Source organism: Eschscholzia californica, unplaced genomic scaffold (assembly GCF_041429995.1).
Source record: "Eschscholzia californica isolate CP2 unplaced genomic scaffold, dmEscCali1.0.p SCAF_4, whole genome shotgun sequence".
NCBI classification, from domain to species: domain Eukaryota; kingdom Viridiplantae; phylum Streptophyta; class Magnoliopsida; order Ranunculales; family Papaveraceae; genus Eschscholzia; species Eschscholzia californica.
Genome location: NW_028238461.1, coordinates 24,442,152 through 24,457,891, shown reverse-complemented (window position 1 = coordinate 24,457,891; position 15,740 = coordinate 24,442,152). Strand labels below are relative to the sequence as shown.

General features: G+C 40.0%; 1 long non-coding RNA gene across 1 annotated transcript; it reads left to right on the top strand.

Moving 5' to 3' along the window:
- Positions 1-242: 242 nt before the first annotated feature.
- LOC147543811 (uncharacterized) lies at positions 243-4,114 on the top strand. The gene is made up of 3 exons (XR_015223919.1): positions 243-941; positions 2,580-2,953; positions 3,023-4,114. It is a non-coding gene; the product is annotated as an uncharacterized LOC147543811 (long non-coding RNA).
- The last annotated feature ends 11,626 nt before the right edge of the window (positions 4,115-15,740 follow it).

Sequence of the window (15,740 nt, the reverse complement as noted above, 5' to 3'; positions counted from 1 at the left end):
AAGAATAGAGTTGTGTGTGTTGTATTTTGTTTTGGTTGATTGTATTTGTGTTATGAAAAGAAAAAGAAAAAAAAAATGTGATATGAAAAAAAAAAAGTGAAAAAAGTGATTTTTGTGTATGTTTGAGCATGTGTTAGCTCTTTGGTGTGAGTGATGTGATTGTAAATATGTGTTGGTGTTTTTGTTCATGAATAAGTATTCGAAGCAAGAAACAAAAGTTGAGATGCTTAAGAGGTTCTACCATAATGAAGAGGTCAAAATTCTCGGGAATCCACCATCGTCATCCATCTCTAGTATCCGCTAAACTTTAGAAGGCATTTTTAGAGGGTAGAATGGGTGAGAAGGGCGAGTGAGCTTCCCCACTCTATTTAGTGGCTAATTCCTTTTCGAAGATCATTCGTTCCAAAATGTTGACCTCACCCTTTTTATTTGTTGAGTTCAAGTTAAGTGATCACACTCACACATACGAGCGAACCATTCTTGAGTGATTTCATATTTGGAGTGTATGTCCGTGAGGCCGAAGTCGAGGCAAAATGTACTAACTTGGAAATCAAGGTTTTGTGACTTCGGAACATAAATGTGCTTATTATGGTATGATACTTGCATTTTAGGGTAAGACCATTAGTGAAGAGATCTTTAGCTTTCACATGAACTTGTTTACTTGATTCATTATGTTTTGACATGCTTAAACCCTTCACTATATGAACCATGCATATTTATGATGTGGTTGTTGAACCCTTGTGTATTTGAAATCATGATGTTTGTGGGTGTCATCTATGGAAACCCTCACGAGACAATACTCGTCCTCTAGGGGTAACCTAGAGGTTTAAAGGCTTGTTGCATACGCTAAAAGCAACCGGGATGCCTCCGAAAGTGAGTTAGGTTATTGTTTTGTTTTATTTGCTCGAGGACTAGCAAAGTTTAAGTTTGGGGATCTTGATGTGACACGAAAATGTCACATTTGGAGAGCCTAACTTAGACTAACTAGTGTTTTTCGAGTGCTATCAATAATATTTTATGTGTGTTTCTTGTTAGGTACCTATTTTGGAGTCAATCGTGTGACTCGGAATAAAATGAGTGGATTATCACTATCATTTCATGTGCCCAAAACAAGAGAAAATGACTTCAAGCAAATCAAATTACAAGTGGAGGTAATGACGAGTTCGACGGTGAAAACGAAAATCAATTTGAAGTTCGGACGGGAAAGTTGTGAATGAAAGAAGCCGAAGTCTTGTCTTGAAGTTAGATGGTAAAGAAGAAGCTAGAGACACCCTCTTGCTTTATAAATCAAAGCCCAAAACCAAGTCCAAGCCCAAAAAATACTAAGAGAAGAAAAATGTGTAAAGATTTTATGGGCACCCATTTGTGGTCTAAAGATTTAGTCAACTTTGACTAAGTCTAGGGTTTTAATCAAGTTAGAGAAAAGGGTCAAGGGGAACTATTCATCTTCTTCCCCAATCAACCAAGCAAGAGGAGAGAGAGAAAAAAAGGAGGCAAGGCTTTTAGGGTTCTTTGTTCTTCATAAAGAGGGTTAGAGCTTGGAAGAGAGGAAAAGAGGGAGGAGGTTTAGGCCAAGCTTTGGCCGACCAAAGCTTGGCCGGCCAAGTTGCGGACCTCAAGAGAACGCGGCAGCAGCAGCTCCGGGTCTTTAACAGCTCGGGATTCTTCATTGAAGCTGCTACTGGCTCGATCTAGCACGGGACGGGCATAGGATGTACACGAGACGGCTGCACTAGGCTCGGGACAGAAGCTCCGGGACGTCCTAGCAGCAAGAACACTCCATTGTAGCTGCTGTTCGGGACTTCAACAGCACGGGACAGTACCTTAGACTCGCATGGAACAGCAGCTTCTTGCCGGGACATCAGCTTCTTGCCGGATACACCTAGGGTTTTGGCCGGAATCTTCATCTCTTTAGCCGGTTTTTCTTGTGTATTCTGGCAACTTTCTTGACCGGAAACCTTAGGGCTTTTGTTCCCCTCATCCTTGGCTTGCTTCCCATGTGGTTTGATTTTATTTTGGTTGAAGATTGATAGAGAGAGAAAACTAGGGTATAGCTTTAATGGAGGTTGAGTTCTAAATGGAGGAGATGATGATGGTCGTTATGGGGAACCCAGAATTTGCTAAGGGGAGATCGGCTGCACCCTAAAGACTCATATTTTCTGACGATCTTAGCCTCGAACCACATCGAAAAAGGGGGATTCTCTCATCATTTTCTTTTCCATTTATTGTTCATTCAATATTTTAGCTAACTCTTGTATTCGAATACTTGTGAAGCATAATTTGATTTATGATGAATTACTTATTATTTCTTAAATGCGAGTTCAATAAACTTCGTCTAATTTTATAAATTAGAGGCTTCGATTTTAATCGTCTATTGACACGTAATTAGATAATGCGTACATAGCTTGATAGTCGATGCATAGTAACTTGTGATCGATTATACTTATTGTGATGCAGTATACTTTGGAATGTCATATTAGTTCATTGATATGTAATTAGATAGTGCGTACATAGCTAGATAGTCGATGCATAGTAACTTGTGATCGACTATACTTATTGGGACGCATTATACTTTGGAGTGTTGATGTGGCGTGAAAATGCCACATTTAGGTCACTTAACTTTGATGAGTTAGTTCTTTTCGAGTTTTATTTCTAATTATTTATGTGTTTTCATTGCTAGGTAGTTTATTTGGGGTTTGGTGTGTAATTCGGAATAAAGAGAGCGAATTATCACATTTTTATCTTATGCGACAAAAGGGAAGAAAAGAGCACCAGGGGTATTTTTGTCATTTTGGTCAAAATCAGAAGTCAAACAACAAGTGAAGTCAATGACGAGTCCGACGGTGAAAACGGAAGTCGATTCGGAGTTCGGACGGAGAAGTTGTGAATGAAAGAAGCCGAGGTTCGGTCTTGAAACAAGGATTCTATGAAGGCACCCCCCTTGGTTCTAAATGTAGAGACAAGATGAAGGCACTCCCTTGCTTTAGAAAGAAGCCCAACCCAAGAGCCCAAAAAGAAAGAGAATAATAGAGATTCTATGGGCACCTTTTTGGTCCAAGTCAAAATGGCCTAAGACTTAGTCAAGTTTGACTAAGTCTAGGGTTGTGTAAACACAAGTTGGGACACTATTCATCATCTTCTCCACCAAGCAAGAGAGAGAGAAAACCTTGGGCTTCTTCTAGGGTTTCTTTGTTGTTCTTGAGAGCTAGAAAGAGAGCTTGAGGAGAGGCAAAGAGAGAAGAAGGTGAAGGGGGCCGGCCAAGCTTAGGCCGGCCAGCACTAAGGCCGGCCAAAGCTTGGCCGGAACAGCAGCTCGGGCTGCTGTGGACTGCTTGAGCACGGGACGGACAGCAGCAAGTTGCGTGCACGGGAGGCTACATCATCACGGCCGGAACAGCAGCTGTCCGGGTAGCAGCAGCTTCTCGGTTTTCACGGACGCGTCCACGGGAAGCTCTCGCCGGCGCGAGCAGCAGCAGCAAGGACGCGTCAACGGGACGCTTTCTTGGCTGCTCGGACGTGCACGGCTGCAGCTCGGACGGTACTAGGGACGCGCACACTTGCACGGGACAGCAGCTCTTGGCTCGGGCAGGAGCTATGTTGGCCGGATCTATGTTCTCTTGGCCGGATTTTGAAGGTTTTTGGCCGGATTATTTCTAGGGTTCCGGCCACCTTCTTGGCCGGAAACCTTAGGGCTTTTGCTCCCCATGTCTTGATCTTGCTTCCCATATGGTTTGATTTGATTTTGGTTGAAAATTGCTTAGAGAGAGAAAGCTTGGTGAAGCTTTAATGGTGGTGGGTTTTAAATGAAGAAGATGATGCTGATTGCTAAGGGGAGATCTGATTTTTGCTCGGGGACACCCATTATGCACTGTTAAGGGGAAATCCAGAAATTTGCTACGGGGAGATCAGCTGAACCTTATCTACTCATATTTTCCGACGAACCTAGCCTCGAACTACATCGAAAAAGGGGGATTTCTCATCATCTTCTTTTCATTTATTACTTATCACCATGTTTAGCTAAATCAAGTGTGTCGATTATATGGATGAAATGTGATGAATTTGTGATTATGTTTGATATGATTTAATGTTTTGATAATAAATTGATGTTCTCTTATTTTGACTACTTGTTTCAATCGTTTTTCATGTGTCTTATCAAGTACTTCGCATAGTTAATCGATTAGGCAAAGTGATCGATATCGATCGTAGTCTAGATTCAAATTTCATGTGTCTTGTATTGCACTTCACATAGTTAGGCGACTAGACGACATTTTCGATGATTCGGTTTTAATCGTTTAGGAAGTTTGTTTGACTAAGTATTATCTCCGGACATACGTAGTGCTTATGAACGTCCACCTTAGGAATCGAGACTAGATTTACATCAATCCATTCGATTGGACCGTACATAGTTATAGATTTATTATCATGGATTTCCGGACTTCGACACCTCGCTCACTTATTTGTCTCCCGACTTTTGTTGTCTCCCGACTCTTATTTCCTCCGAACTCTTCTCTTGAAACTCTCTTGTCAGTTTACTTTGTTTATTTAATTAGTTTTACTTGCTTTCTTCTCTAGTTACTTATTCCATCTACAAACCCCCCATCTATCTTTGTTCCTTTTCCTTTTAGTCTAAGATAGTGAGTGACTCGTAGACCGGTGGGCTAGACTCTCCCGATACCCGGACTACCAACCTATCGTTGGATCGACTCCGGTTTTACCGGTTACTACTTGATACCTCCGCTTGGGTGTGCAACCTTTTCGGGTGCATCAAGTGTCAATGTATGTGGGTGAAGTTAATTAACTTTCCATTCTAGTAGATAATTAGTAGTAATCGTTATCAATCTTGTGAACAAAAGTATCTCTCTCACTTGACTTTCACCCGAATCTTGTCCGACTTCTTGCGACCCTTCTCCTGAATCTCTCTCACCTCTCACTTAGATAGTTTTTTTAGTTTTATTTGTTTTCTTATTTCTTACAAATCAATCACCAAATTTATGAAGTGGGGTGTGTATGTGTGCTTTAGTCTAAGTTAGTTATTGACATTTTGATTATTGGACTAAACTCGCCGTCAATATCCGAAGTTGCCTACCTATCCCTTGGGACGATTCACGAATTTACTAATATACTATAACTTGACCCCGTATACTTGCGGTAATAGACTTATTTTAGGCCTATCATTGGGGTATACTAAATAAACGAGTAATTGGACCTATTTTAGGCCTATCATTTTGATTATTGGACGTCTTATATTAAATGAGTAATTGTCAAAATGCTTCACTATAATTGGGGTATACTAAATAAACAACCTCCTTTGTTTTCTTTCCTTTTATTATTAGTTTTCTCATAAAGAATCCAAGTCAGATCTAACTCATTATCAGACTCGTTCAACAAGATCTGTCTCAATATCTGGTTCATCGAGCCAAACCAGTTGACAAGTCAGCTGACTTGAAAAACATACCAGAATTAGTAACCACTTTAGAGTGGGTCATAAAAGAATTACTCTAAACTCCACTTTAATACTAGTAACCCCACATTTAAGTAAGGGTGATTCCTAACGCTCCATTGATTTCTCGCCCAAATGTGGGGGTTACTGACTCCCCACATTAAGACCATCCCCAATGGTTGGCATAAAAAATAACACCAAAAAGGAATCTTTTCTCAAAGTTTTTGGTGTTTCCAAATTTTTGAACCCAAAGACAAAACACTAAAACTCCCACCAAATCACTATTCATCACACCAAATGTTATTTTTATCATTTTAACACTCAACTTTTAAATGAAACAAGATTACGTAACAACTAATTGAAATTCCAACACTTACACTACAAATTAAAACTAGGCCGCGACTTTGGAGAATAAAAAAAATTCTCCGGGGAATAAAGACTTTCTTAAAACTAGTGAAATAAGATTGACTTTTATGTTTCTTTTTTATTGCTAAGGGGCTTCTAATTTTAGAAGATGCTATAGAAAAAGGCTCCTTCATCTCATCACCTCTGTCTACCACCTCATCTTCTCGCCACCTCATCTTCTTCTCCGGCGAAGGTCGCCGGCCGGCCAATTTTCCGGCCGGCGACCTTCAAACATAATTTTTTTTCTCTCTTCCTCTCTCTCTCTCTAACACTCCGGTGAAGGGAGCCTTCGCCGGAGTGTTAGAAAGAGAGAGAGGAAGAGAGAGAAAAAAAAAAAATTTGTTTTTTGAAGGTCGCCGGCCGGAAAATTGGCCGGCCGGCGACCTTCACCGGAGAAGATGATGAGGTGGCGAGAAGATGAAGTGGCAGAGAGAACAGATGATATGGAGGAGAACTTAAAAAAAATGTATTCTGTATTCCCCATAAAAATTTATTCCCCGGAGAATTTTCAAAACAATCTGGATTCCCTCGAGAATTTATTCCCCGGAGAATTTTCTTTATTCACCAAAGCAGCGGCCTTAAAACTAATATGATATTTTACTAAAACTACAAATTGGAACTAATACGATATTTTACTAAAACTACGGCATTTTACCAGAACTACAAAATCGATAACGATGGAGCTGATAATCACAATACTTCGATTATGTGTTCTTAAGGGTATAAACAAAAATATTCCAGTTAGTTTTTTTCGAATATTTTAGTAAAATATTTAATTTTCAGTTTTATTATAATTTAATTAAGTAATTAAAATTTTTACGGGATCAAACACAAAAAAAACACTAAAAGATTTAAAATAAAGAAAAAAAACTAAAACTAAATAAGAAAATAAAGAAAGGACCATAAAAGATATAAAATGACCCATGGTTTACGACACGGAGATCATTGGTGATCTCCCGCGTTGTTGGGTGGGGAAGGCACTGGTCTCCAGTGTCGTCGGGATGCTCTAAGTGAGCTTTAATTGATGATTTAATGCTCCACTACTAATTTTTTTTTCCTTTTATATATATATATATATATATTTGTATATATATGTATATAAATTTCTGTACCAACTAAATTATATATATGTATATATATTTATTTATATATGTATATTTATTTATACATATATATATGTGTATATTACTTATATATATATATATATATATATATATATATATATAATATATATATATATTGTTGTAAGAGCTTCCTATGATTTTTTTTAGGGACTTTCAGTTGTATAATGAACTCGAACTTGCGTTTCATAAACATTTCAACATCAAAAGAGTCCGATAATGGGTTGAACCCAAAGCAATTTGCCTTATGGTGGCATATTTCAACTAATAGTTGAAACTAAGATTAACTAACCATCTAAGCGTTTCATACGGAGACCAGGGTTGGCTAGAATAAGTTTCTTTAATGTCTTACAGTTATTAACTAAATCATTGAGAAACTCTAAAGTGGGCTTTAGAGTTACATTTGCATCTCATTTAAAAGGTAGCCTATCAAATTGGCATCAAACTAAAAAATATATATATATTAGTGGGGGCATTAAACTGATCATCTCCTGTTATATATATATATATATAAATAGATATATATATATATATATATCTATTTATATATATTGGTGGGGCATTAAAATAGTCTTCTTCCTGTTTTTTATATACATATTTGTGTATATATATGTATATATATATATATTTGTGTATATATATGTATATATATATATATTTGTGTATATATATATATATATATATATATCTATTATTTATATATATATATATATATACATATTATTTATTTATATATATATATATATCTATTTTTATATATATCTATTATATAAATATTTGTATATCTATTTATATATATGAATCAAGAGTGCTGACTGGGACAAAATTTTGGACAAAAAAAAAACACAAACCTAGAGACAAATCTGACTGTCCATCTCAAATCTCAGCGTTAAAGAATGAACTGTTAAATCTGACCATCAAAATATGGTCGTTGGATTATTTCCCTAATTGCCCCTGACTTTAGCAAATATTCCCATATGGCCACTTTTCTGCCGTTAACGTCACAAGACCGTGAAATTCACTTTTTCTGTACCTAAAGTACCCTTCCGTGTTTAGGCGTGCCTGACAACCTTGCGCACGTCAAATACCCACATTAAATGTTTCGAAGATTTACTTTTTGTCAATTCCAACACAAGATTAAACCTTCTCGCCTCTATTTATTTCTTCATCTTTTCCAAAAGCAATCTTAAATCTCTCTCCTCCATTTACTTCTGTTTTCCATCTTCCATACCATTAACTTCATGAGAAGATCAAAAAACGAAGACATGGGTGGTGGCGATGAACATCTAAACACAATTACGGTAAGATATCTCTCTCTAGGCTATTTCTTCCCAATTTTCCCCAATTTCCCCCCTCTAAATTTCTCGGGTTTTTCGTTTCTCTCTCTAGATATGTGAAATTTGTGATGAAAAAACACATTACGGGTTAGATTGTCCATGGATCTACACTCCATGCAAAGCTACAAAATGTATAGGCATTCAATCTGTTTCTGCTGCGAGGAACGGGGAAGGTAAAGTTCGAAAATACCTAGCTTGCCAGTTCATTACATGCCCTAGCTTCCAGTGGCTTGATGAGGCAAAGGAGGAAGTAGGATCAAGTATCTCAAAATCTTCATCGGTTTCAAGAAATGCCTCAAGTGCTTCAAATGTGCCTAACCCTGCTTCAACTGTGGTCAGCTTGATCATTGGGCTAAGGCATGCCCATGGTCCGATACCCCTTGTCCGAGATCACATTGCACAGGTAAGAGGGTGATCCGAACTTCTCTTACGACTAAAAACTATGAGAGAAAATTCTTTTCCTGTGGTACTTGCAACAAATTCGATTGGGTCTCGGAATGGATTGAAAAGGTTGAAGCATCCAAAGGAAAGTGTGAGATGGTATCAAGTGAAGTTCCTTATGATGAGTTGTGTAAGAATTTTATGAAGAAGAATGTTATGTAACCTATAATCTTTGTAACAGATTTCAATATGAATGACATTTAATTTTGTCTATATTTGTTCTATCTGCTCTTAGTTGGAGTCGACATATGAGTAAGTGTCTCACATAGAAAGGGGTCATATGGGAAAAGGGGGGTCATATTGGAAAAGAGGGGTCGTATGGGAAAAGTGGGTCATATGAGAAAAGAGGTCAAAGTTACAATGTTGTAAACAACAATCTTAAACATATCAAATTACCAAGTTCAAAACAGCATTCATAAACATCCAAAATACCAAGTTCAACTTAACCCTAAGTAAAAACACCATGTCCAAAATACTAAGTCCAAAGTAATCAACATCAAAAGACTTTTAACAAGCTATCATAGGCCGCCCGGGTCTCTGCTCATACTGAAGTAGGTTGTGCATCGTCCTCCTCGACCCCTTCGCTCGGTGGAGAGGGGCGGTGTGTCGGACCTCCCAGGAATTACTAACCTTGGCCTAATGAAAGGCCGCGATTGACTTTGCTGACCTACTACCCCACTTTGCTGAGTGGCTATACCACTTTGTTGTTGACTTTGCTCCTGACTTTGCTGTTGACTTCCTTGCTGAGTTTGCTGACTGTGCTGACTTCCTTGTTGAGACTGCTGACTTCCTTGCTGGGTCTGCTCACTTTGCTGATTTCCTTGCTGATTCTGAGTTCGACCTCCTGAATTGCCCCCTCTCCCTTTCCTTCCACCTCCTCTTCCTTGACCCCATCCAGCGACTCTCCTGCCTCTACCTCTTCCTTGTTGACTCTGAGTTCGACCTCCTAAAGATAATGGCCCTACATTCGGTGGTGGGGCTCCTCTGCAACTTTTCTTGTTGTGGCCTCTGTTACCACAAGTTGTGCAGATGTAACGACCATCTTCATCCCGATCTCTCCTTCTCTCTTTCCTAGGTCGGCCTAGTGGTCTTGAAAGTACTGGAGGTCTTACAACATATTGGGGTTGCAACCAGGTGAAACAGGAAAAGAACATAAGGCATAAGTTGTGAAAGGGAGTTAAATAGGAAAGGGGGCTAAATGGGAATAGGGGATAAAAAGGAAAAGTTTACCTCTTCCCACACTGATTCATCTGGAATTGTGACAACTCGATGGTCATACGTTTTGGTGAAGGCTTCAACAGTGAAGAAAGGAATGCAATACCTATATATGAACAGAAGATAACATAGTATAAGTTCAAACTTTGTTCAAAACTTCAACATAAGGAAAGGGGGCCAATAGGGAAGATAAACCTTACTTGGTCAGATCTTCTCGCTTAGGCACTATAACAGCCAGTGCATGCACACATGGCAAACCTGAGATCTGCCATGCACAACAAGTGCAAGTCTTCAAGTTCAGATCTACTTGCCACCTAGCTCCATTAGGAATAGAAACATTCCAAAGACTTGAGTCGGATGGTGATACAACGTAGTTCCTAATGCTCTCCTTCTTTTTTGTCAACACTTTTTCCACTTTTGGGACTAATCCATCCTGTTTCCATACCTTAGCCTTCATCTTACGGTTATAAAAAGATGACATGACCATCATCCAATACATTTCAATCATCTTGCACAAAGGTTTGTCTCTCAACTTCAATATTTGACTGTTGAAGCTCTCGGAGAAATTGTTGGTGATACACTTAGCAGCTACATCAAAATGAGATCTTGCCCATGTACTCGGGTCTTCTCTCATAAGCCACTGTTTTGCAACTAAGCTGGTTGTCTCCAATACAGACATCCACCTATCAAACCCACTCCTGGTATATGATTTGGCTGCATTACAAGCAAACTCTTCAAGGTGCATGATGTGGCGTGAAAATGCCACATTTAGGTCACTTAACTTTGATTAGTTAGTTCCTTTCGGGTTTTATTTCTAATTATTTATGTGTTTTTATTGCTAGGTAGTTTATTTGGGGTTTGGCGTGTAATTCGGAATAAAGAGAGCGAATTATCACATTTTCATCTTATGCGGCAAAAGGGAAGAAAAGAGCACCAGGGGTATTTTGGTCATTTTGGTCAAAATCAGAAGTCAAACAACAAGTGAAGTCAATGACGAGTCCGACGGTGAAAACGGAAGTCGATTCGGAGTTCGGACGGAGAAGTTGTGAATGAAAGAAGCCGAGGTTCGGTCTTGAAACAAGGATTCTATGAAGGCACCCCCCTTGGTTTTAAATGTAGAGACAAGATGAAGGCACTCCCTTGTTTTAGAAAGAAGCCCAACCCAAGAGCCCAAAGAGGAAGATAATAATAGAGAACTTATGAGCACCCTCTCTTTGGTCCAAGTCAAATGGTCTAAGACTTAGTCAAGTTTGACTAAGTCTAGGGTTGTGTATACACAAGTGTGAAAGAGGGGTCAAAGGGGAGGAGACACTATTCATCATCTTCTATCTTGGGAAAAGAGAGAGGAGAAAGAGGCAAGAGGGTTTGGTTCTTCATCACCAAGTTCTAGGGTTCTTTGAGTTTGAAGGCTTGAGAGAGAGAGAAAAAGAGAGAGGAAGAAGGAGGAAGCCGGCCAAGCTTGGCCGGCCAACACTAGGCCGACCTAGCTTGGCCGGCCGAGCAGCAGCCCGAGCTGCAGCTCGGGACTGCTGCACACGAGAGTAATGGAGCAGCAGCCCGGCAGGAGCACGGGACGTGCACAGCTCGGACGGGACAGCAACCGCATCTTCACGTAAGGATGCTCCGAACAGCAGCTGCTGTCCGATCTTCATCTCCAGCCGGGACCAGCAAGCACGGGATGGGAAGCTCATGCTCGGGACAGCTCAAAGACACGGGACGGCTATGGGACGCGCTCGGGACAGCACCTTGGAGCTGGCCGAACCTTCATCTTGGTCGGATTCCATGGTTCTTAGGGTTGGCCGGAATCCTCATCATTTTGGCCGGACTTTTCTAGGTTTTCCGGCCATCATTTGGGCCGGAAAACTTAGGGCTTTTACTCCCCATCATCTTGGCTAGCTACCCATGTGATTTGATTTGGTTTTGGACTTGAAATCTTCTAGAGAGAGAAAGCTAGGGTTAGCTTTAATGGAGGTTGTGTTCTAAATGGAGAAGATGATGGTGGTCGCTATGGGGAACCCAGAAATTGCTAAGGGGAGATCGGCTGCAACTAAAAACTCATATTTTCCGACGATCTTAGCCTCGAACCACATCGAAAAAGGGGGATTCTCTCACCATTTCCTTTCCATTTCTTATTCAATCACCATGTTTAGCTAACTTTAGTTTGTCGATTATATGAGATGAAATGTGATGAATTCGTGACTATGTTTAATATGATTTGATGTTTTGATTATAAATTGATGTTCATTTATTTCGATTATCGTTTTGATCGTATTTTCATGTGTCTTGTCAAGCACTTCGCATAGTTAATAGACGAAACGAAGTATTCGATATCGATTGTAGTCTAAGTCATAATTTCATGTGTCTTGTCATGCACTTCACATAGTTAGGCGACTAGACGACACTTTCGTTGACTCGGGATTAACCGATTTAGACGTTTGTTTGACTAAGTATGATCTCCGGATATACATAGTACTTAGAGACATCTACTTTAGGAGTCGAATATCGATTGTACCTCGACACATCAAATCGTAATACACATAGTCGTAGGTTTATGATTATGGATTCCCGGACTTCGACACCTCTCTCACTTATTTGTTGCCCGAATCGACTCTTGTTCCTCCGAACTCTTCTCTCGAATCTCTCTTGCCCGTTTACTTTTATCGTTTGATTAGTTTACTTGTTTTATTCTCTTATTGCTTATTCGATCAAAACCCCTATTTATCTTTGTTTCCTTTCCGTCTTAGTCTAAGTTAGCTAGTGATACCTAGACCGACGAACGAGACTCCTTCGTTATTCAAACTACCTTCCTATCCTTGGATCGATCCCGGCTTTGCCGGATTTCTACTTGATACCTCCGCTTGGGTGTGCAACCTTTTCGGGTGCATCAGTGCAGACCAGGGTGGACCCTCTTGAAATTTTTGTACATATGTCTGAAACAATACCTATGCCTACCACGCCCAAATACAGAGTCTACTGCATCAACTAAACCATTCTGTCGATCTGAAATAAGGGTAAGAGGCTGAGGGTGCCTCTGTAAATGACCTCCAACAGTTTCAAGGAACCTAGTCCAGGTTTCCTTACACTCATTTCGACAATTGTATATGGCTATTGGAAAAAGCCCATTACAAGCATCAAGAGACATGATAGACAAGCATACACCAACATATTTACCCTTCAAAAAGCAACCGTCAAGACCTAATACTGGTCTACACCCACTCAAGAACCCATCAATACTAGATTTAAAAGAGACACACATACCTGTGAATTTGCCATTGTTGTCATCCCTTGAAACAGTTGCAACGCTACCTCGGTTAGATAGAAGTATCTGTCTTGCCATTTCTGGTGCGAGACGATAACCTTCTTCAAAGTTCCCGTTAATCTTCTCCAACATGATATTCTTAGCATTCCAGGCAACTTTGTACGTGACATTAACCCCATGATTTTTCCTTACCCATTTCATTATAATATCAACCGTCATGTCTTGGTTTCGAATAAATTCCTCTAACAGACCCTGTGCTATCCACTGAGAATTGGTAATTGGGTTTTTATTTTCAGTATCTGCGGCACAAGTATGCACAAAATTACATTTGTCCCAACCCTATAAGTGTTTCCATCACTCATAAGACCAATGTAAACATGCCACTCACAACTCGGTTCCTTACACTTATAATACAACCTCTTCGTCTCATTCTTCACTTGTTTGACTGTGAAATGATGAGAGATGGCATATGACCTGATGAATGATTTTGCCTCATGAATGGTTGGCCACATCATGCCTGCCACCAGTTGTTGCTCCCGAACTTCTCTTTCGATCCCTGCATCCTCTGCCATGTACATATTCTCAGTCCCTTCAACGAAATCTAAATACTCATCGAATCTTGAGTCGTATTCATCATCTCCATCTTCGTCTTCTGATGAATCCATACTCTGATAACCTTCTTCAGGATCAACATTCTCATCTAAGTTATTTCTCTCTTCTTCAATAGGATGATCCTTATCCCCTTCTTCAGTTCCTTCTACTATGACCTTTTCTCCCCCACCATCTGTCTTAGTATCGATTTCCATGTATCGCCGTCAGTACACATAAACTGATCCCAATCAAAGTTAGTCCAGTCAGTCTCATTTCCTGTTTGGCCCCCTTCGTCTTGTTCCATTTGGCTTCTTGCGGTTTGACCCCCTAAATCTTCCTCCACTTGGTTTGATTCTGTTCGTACCCCAATCTCTTCCTCAATTGGATCAATTCCTGTTTGACTCCCTAAATCTTCCTCCATTTGATCGTTTCCTGTTTGACCCCCTAAATCTTCCTTTACTTTGTTTGATTATGTTCGTACCCTTAAATCTTCCTCCATTTGATCGTTTCCTGTTTGACCCCCAAAATCTTCATCCATTTGATCAATTCCCGTTTGACCCCCAAAATCTTCATCTATTTGATCAACTTCAGTATGGCCACCTATATCTTCCTCCATTTGATTAATTTCTGTGTCCTCCCCAAAATCTATATCTGGTTGATCAATTTCGGTTTGCCTAACTTTAGTATGATCACCAAAATCTTGTTCATTCTGATTAATATCTGGTTACCTAACTTCTGAATCTGAATCTGACCAATCTGTTGATGTCGATGATGAGTCTGTTGATGTCGACGATGAATCACCTCCCGTTCATCTCCCTGAAGATTGTGGACCACTAATTCTCATTTGAACATTTCTATGTTCGACTACTTCTGAATTTTTTTCCAAACCCACACCAGCACCAACTCTTCCATCACATGAAGCAACCGCACTATCATCACTAACTCCATGGCCCATACTAGAGCCGCTGATGAGACATGAAAATGTCCCATCTGAATCTCTTAACTCGGGTTAGTTAGTCTAGTTCGAGCGGTTACTCTGACGATTTGTTTGTTTCTTTTGTCCAGGTGTCTTTTACAGAGTTGAATGCGGAAAACGGATAAAATCGGGAGAAAGTCACACTTGAGGGCATTTTGGTCATTCTGAAAATTTGGCTGTTCTAGAAATTTTAGTACCCGGTTGAAAAATAGAATCCAAGAGGAATCCGTAGGCGAAGACAGAAGTTGAATCGGAGTCCGAATGAGAAAGAAAGACCAAGTCAAAGTTTTGGTTAAAGTCAGTTGACTGAAATGAAACAAAGATCCGTCGGAGACACGTGGCGCGAGGGGAATGAGATCGCGCGACTGCAAATCCATGCGGGTCATCTTCGGGTATACCTGGACGGCGCGCGGGGTTTTCTTTGCATTATGATCCGGTACAACCAAGAGCACTATACTTCGGGTGCCTCTCAGTCGTGCAAGATAGATCCGGACGGCTGAAGATTTGTCTCTTAAATCCGACAGTCACTGAAGCACGTTGCATCTTTTTCATCTAACCGTGAAGCACCAACTCACTCTCACTTGACAGCCAACATGCCAGCCCACGATTGGTGGTAGTAAAGATTCTCTCATCTCATCTTCTCACTTTCTTCTTATACCAGTAGAGAGAGAAAAAGAGATTTTCTTTCTCTCTTTAAACAGAACCGAGAGATCGAGGAGGAGACAGAGAAGGGAAGTAATCAGCTTGAAGATGGCAACATTTAGAGAAATTAAAGAAACTTTCTCCAGAAAATGGAAAGAGGGAGAGTGAAGAAAAGGAAAGAAGATGAAAACAGGCTCTCGGCTATAAGATACAGAGGGTTTTTCATCAACCGGGGCGAGCTGGGTTTTGGGAACCGACCACCATTAACATCTCCTCCATGGCTAAAGAAAGAGAAAGAGTTTAGAGAGAGAGA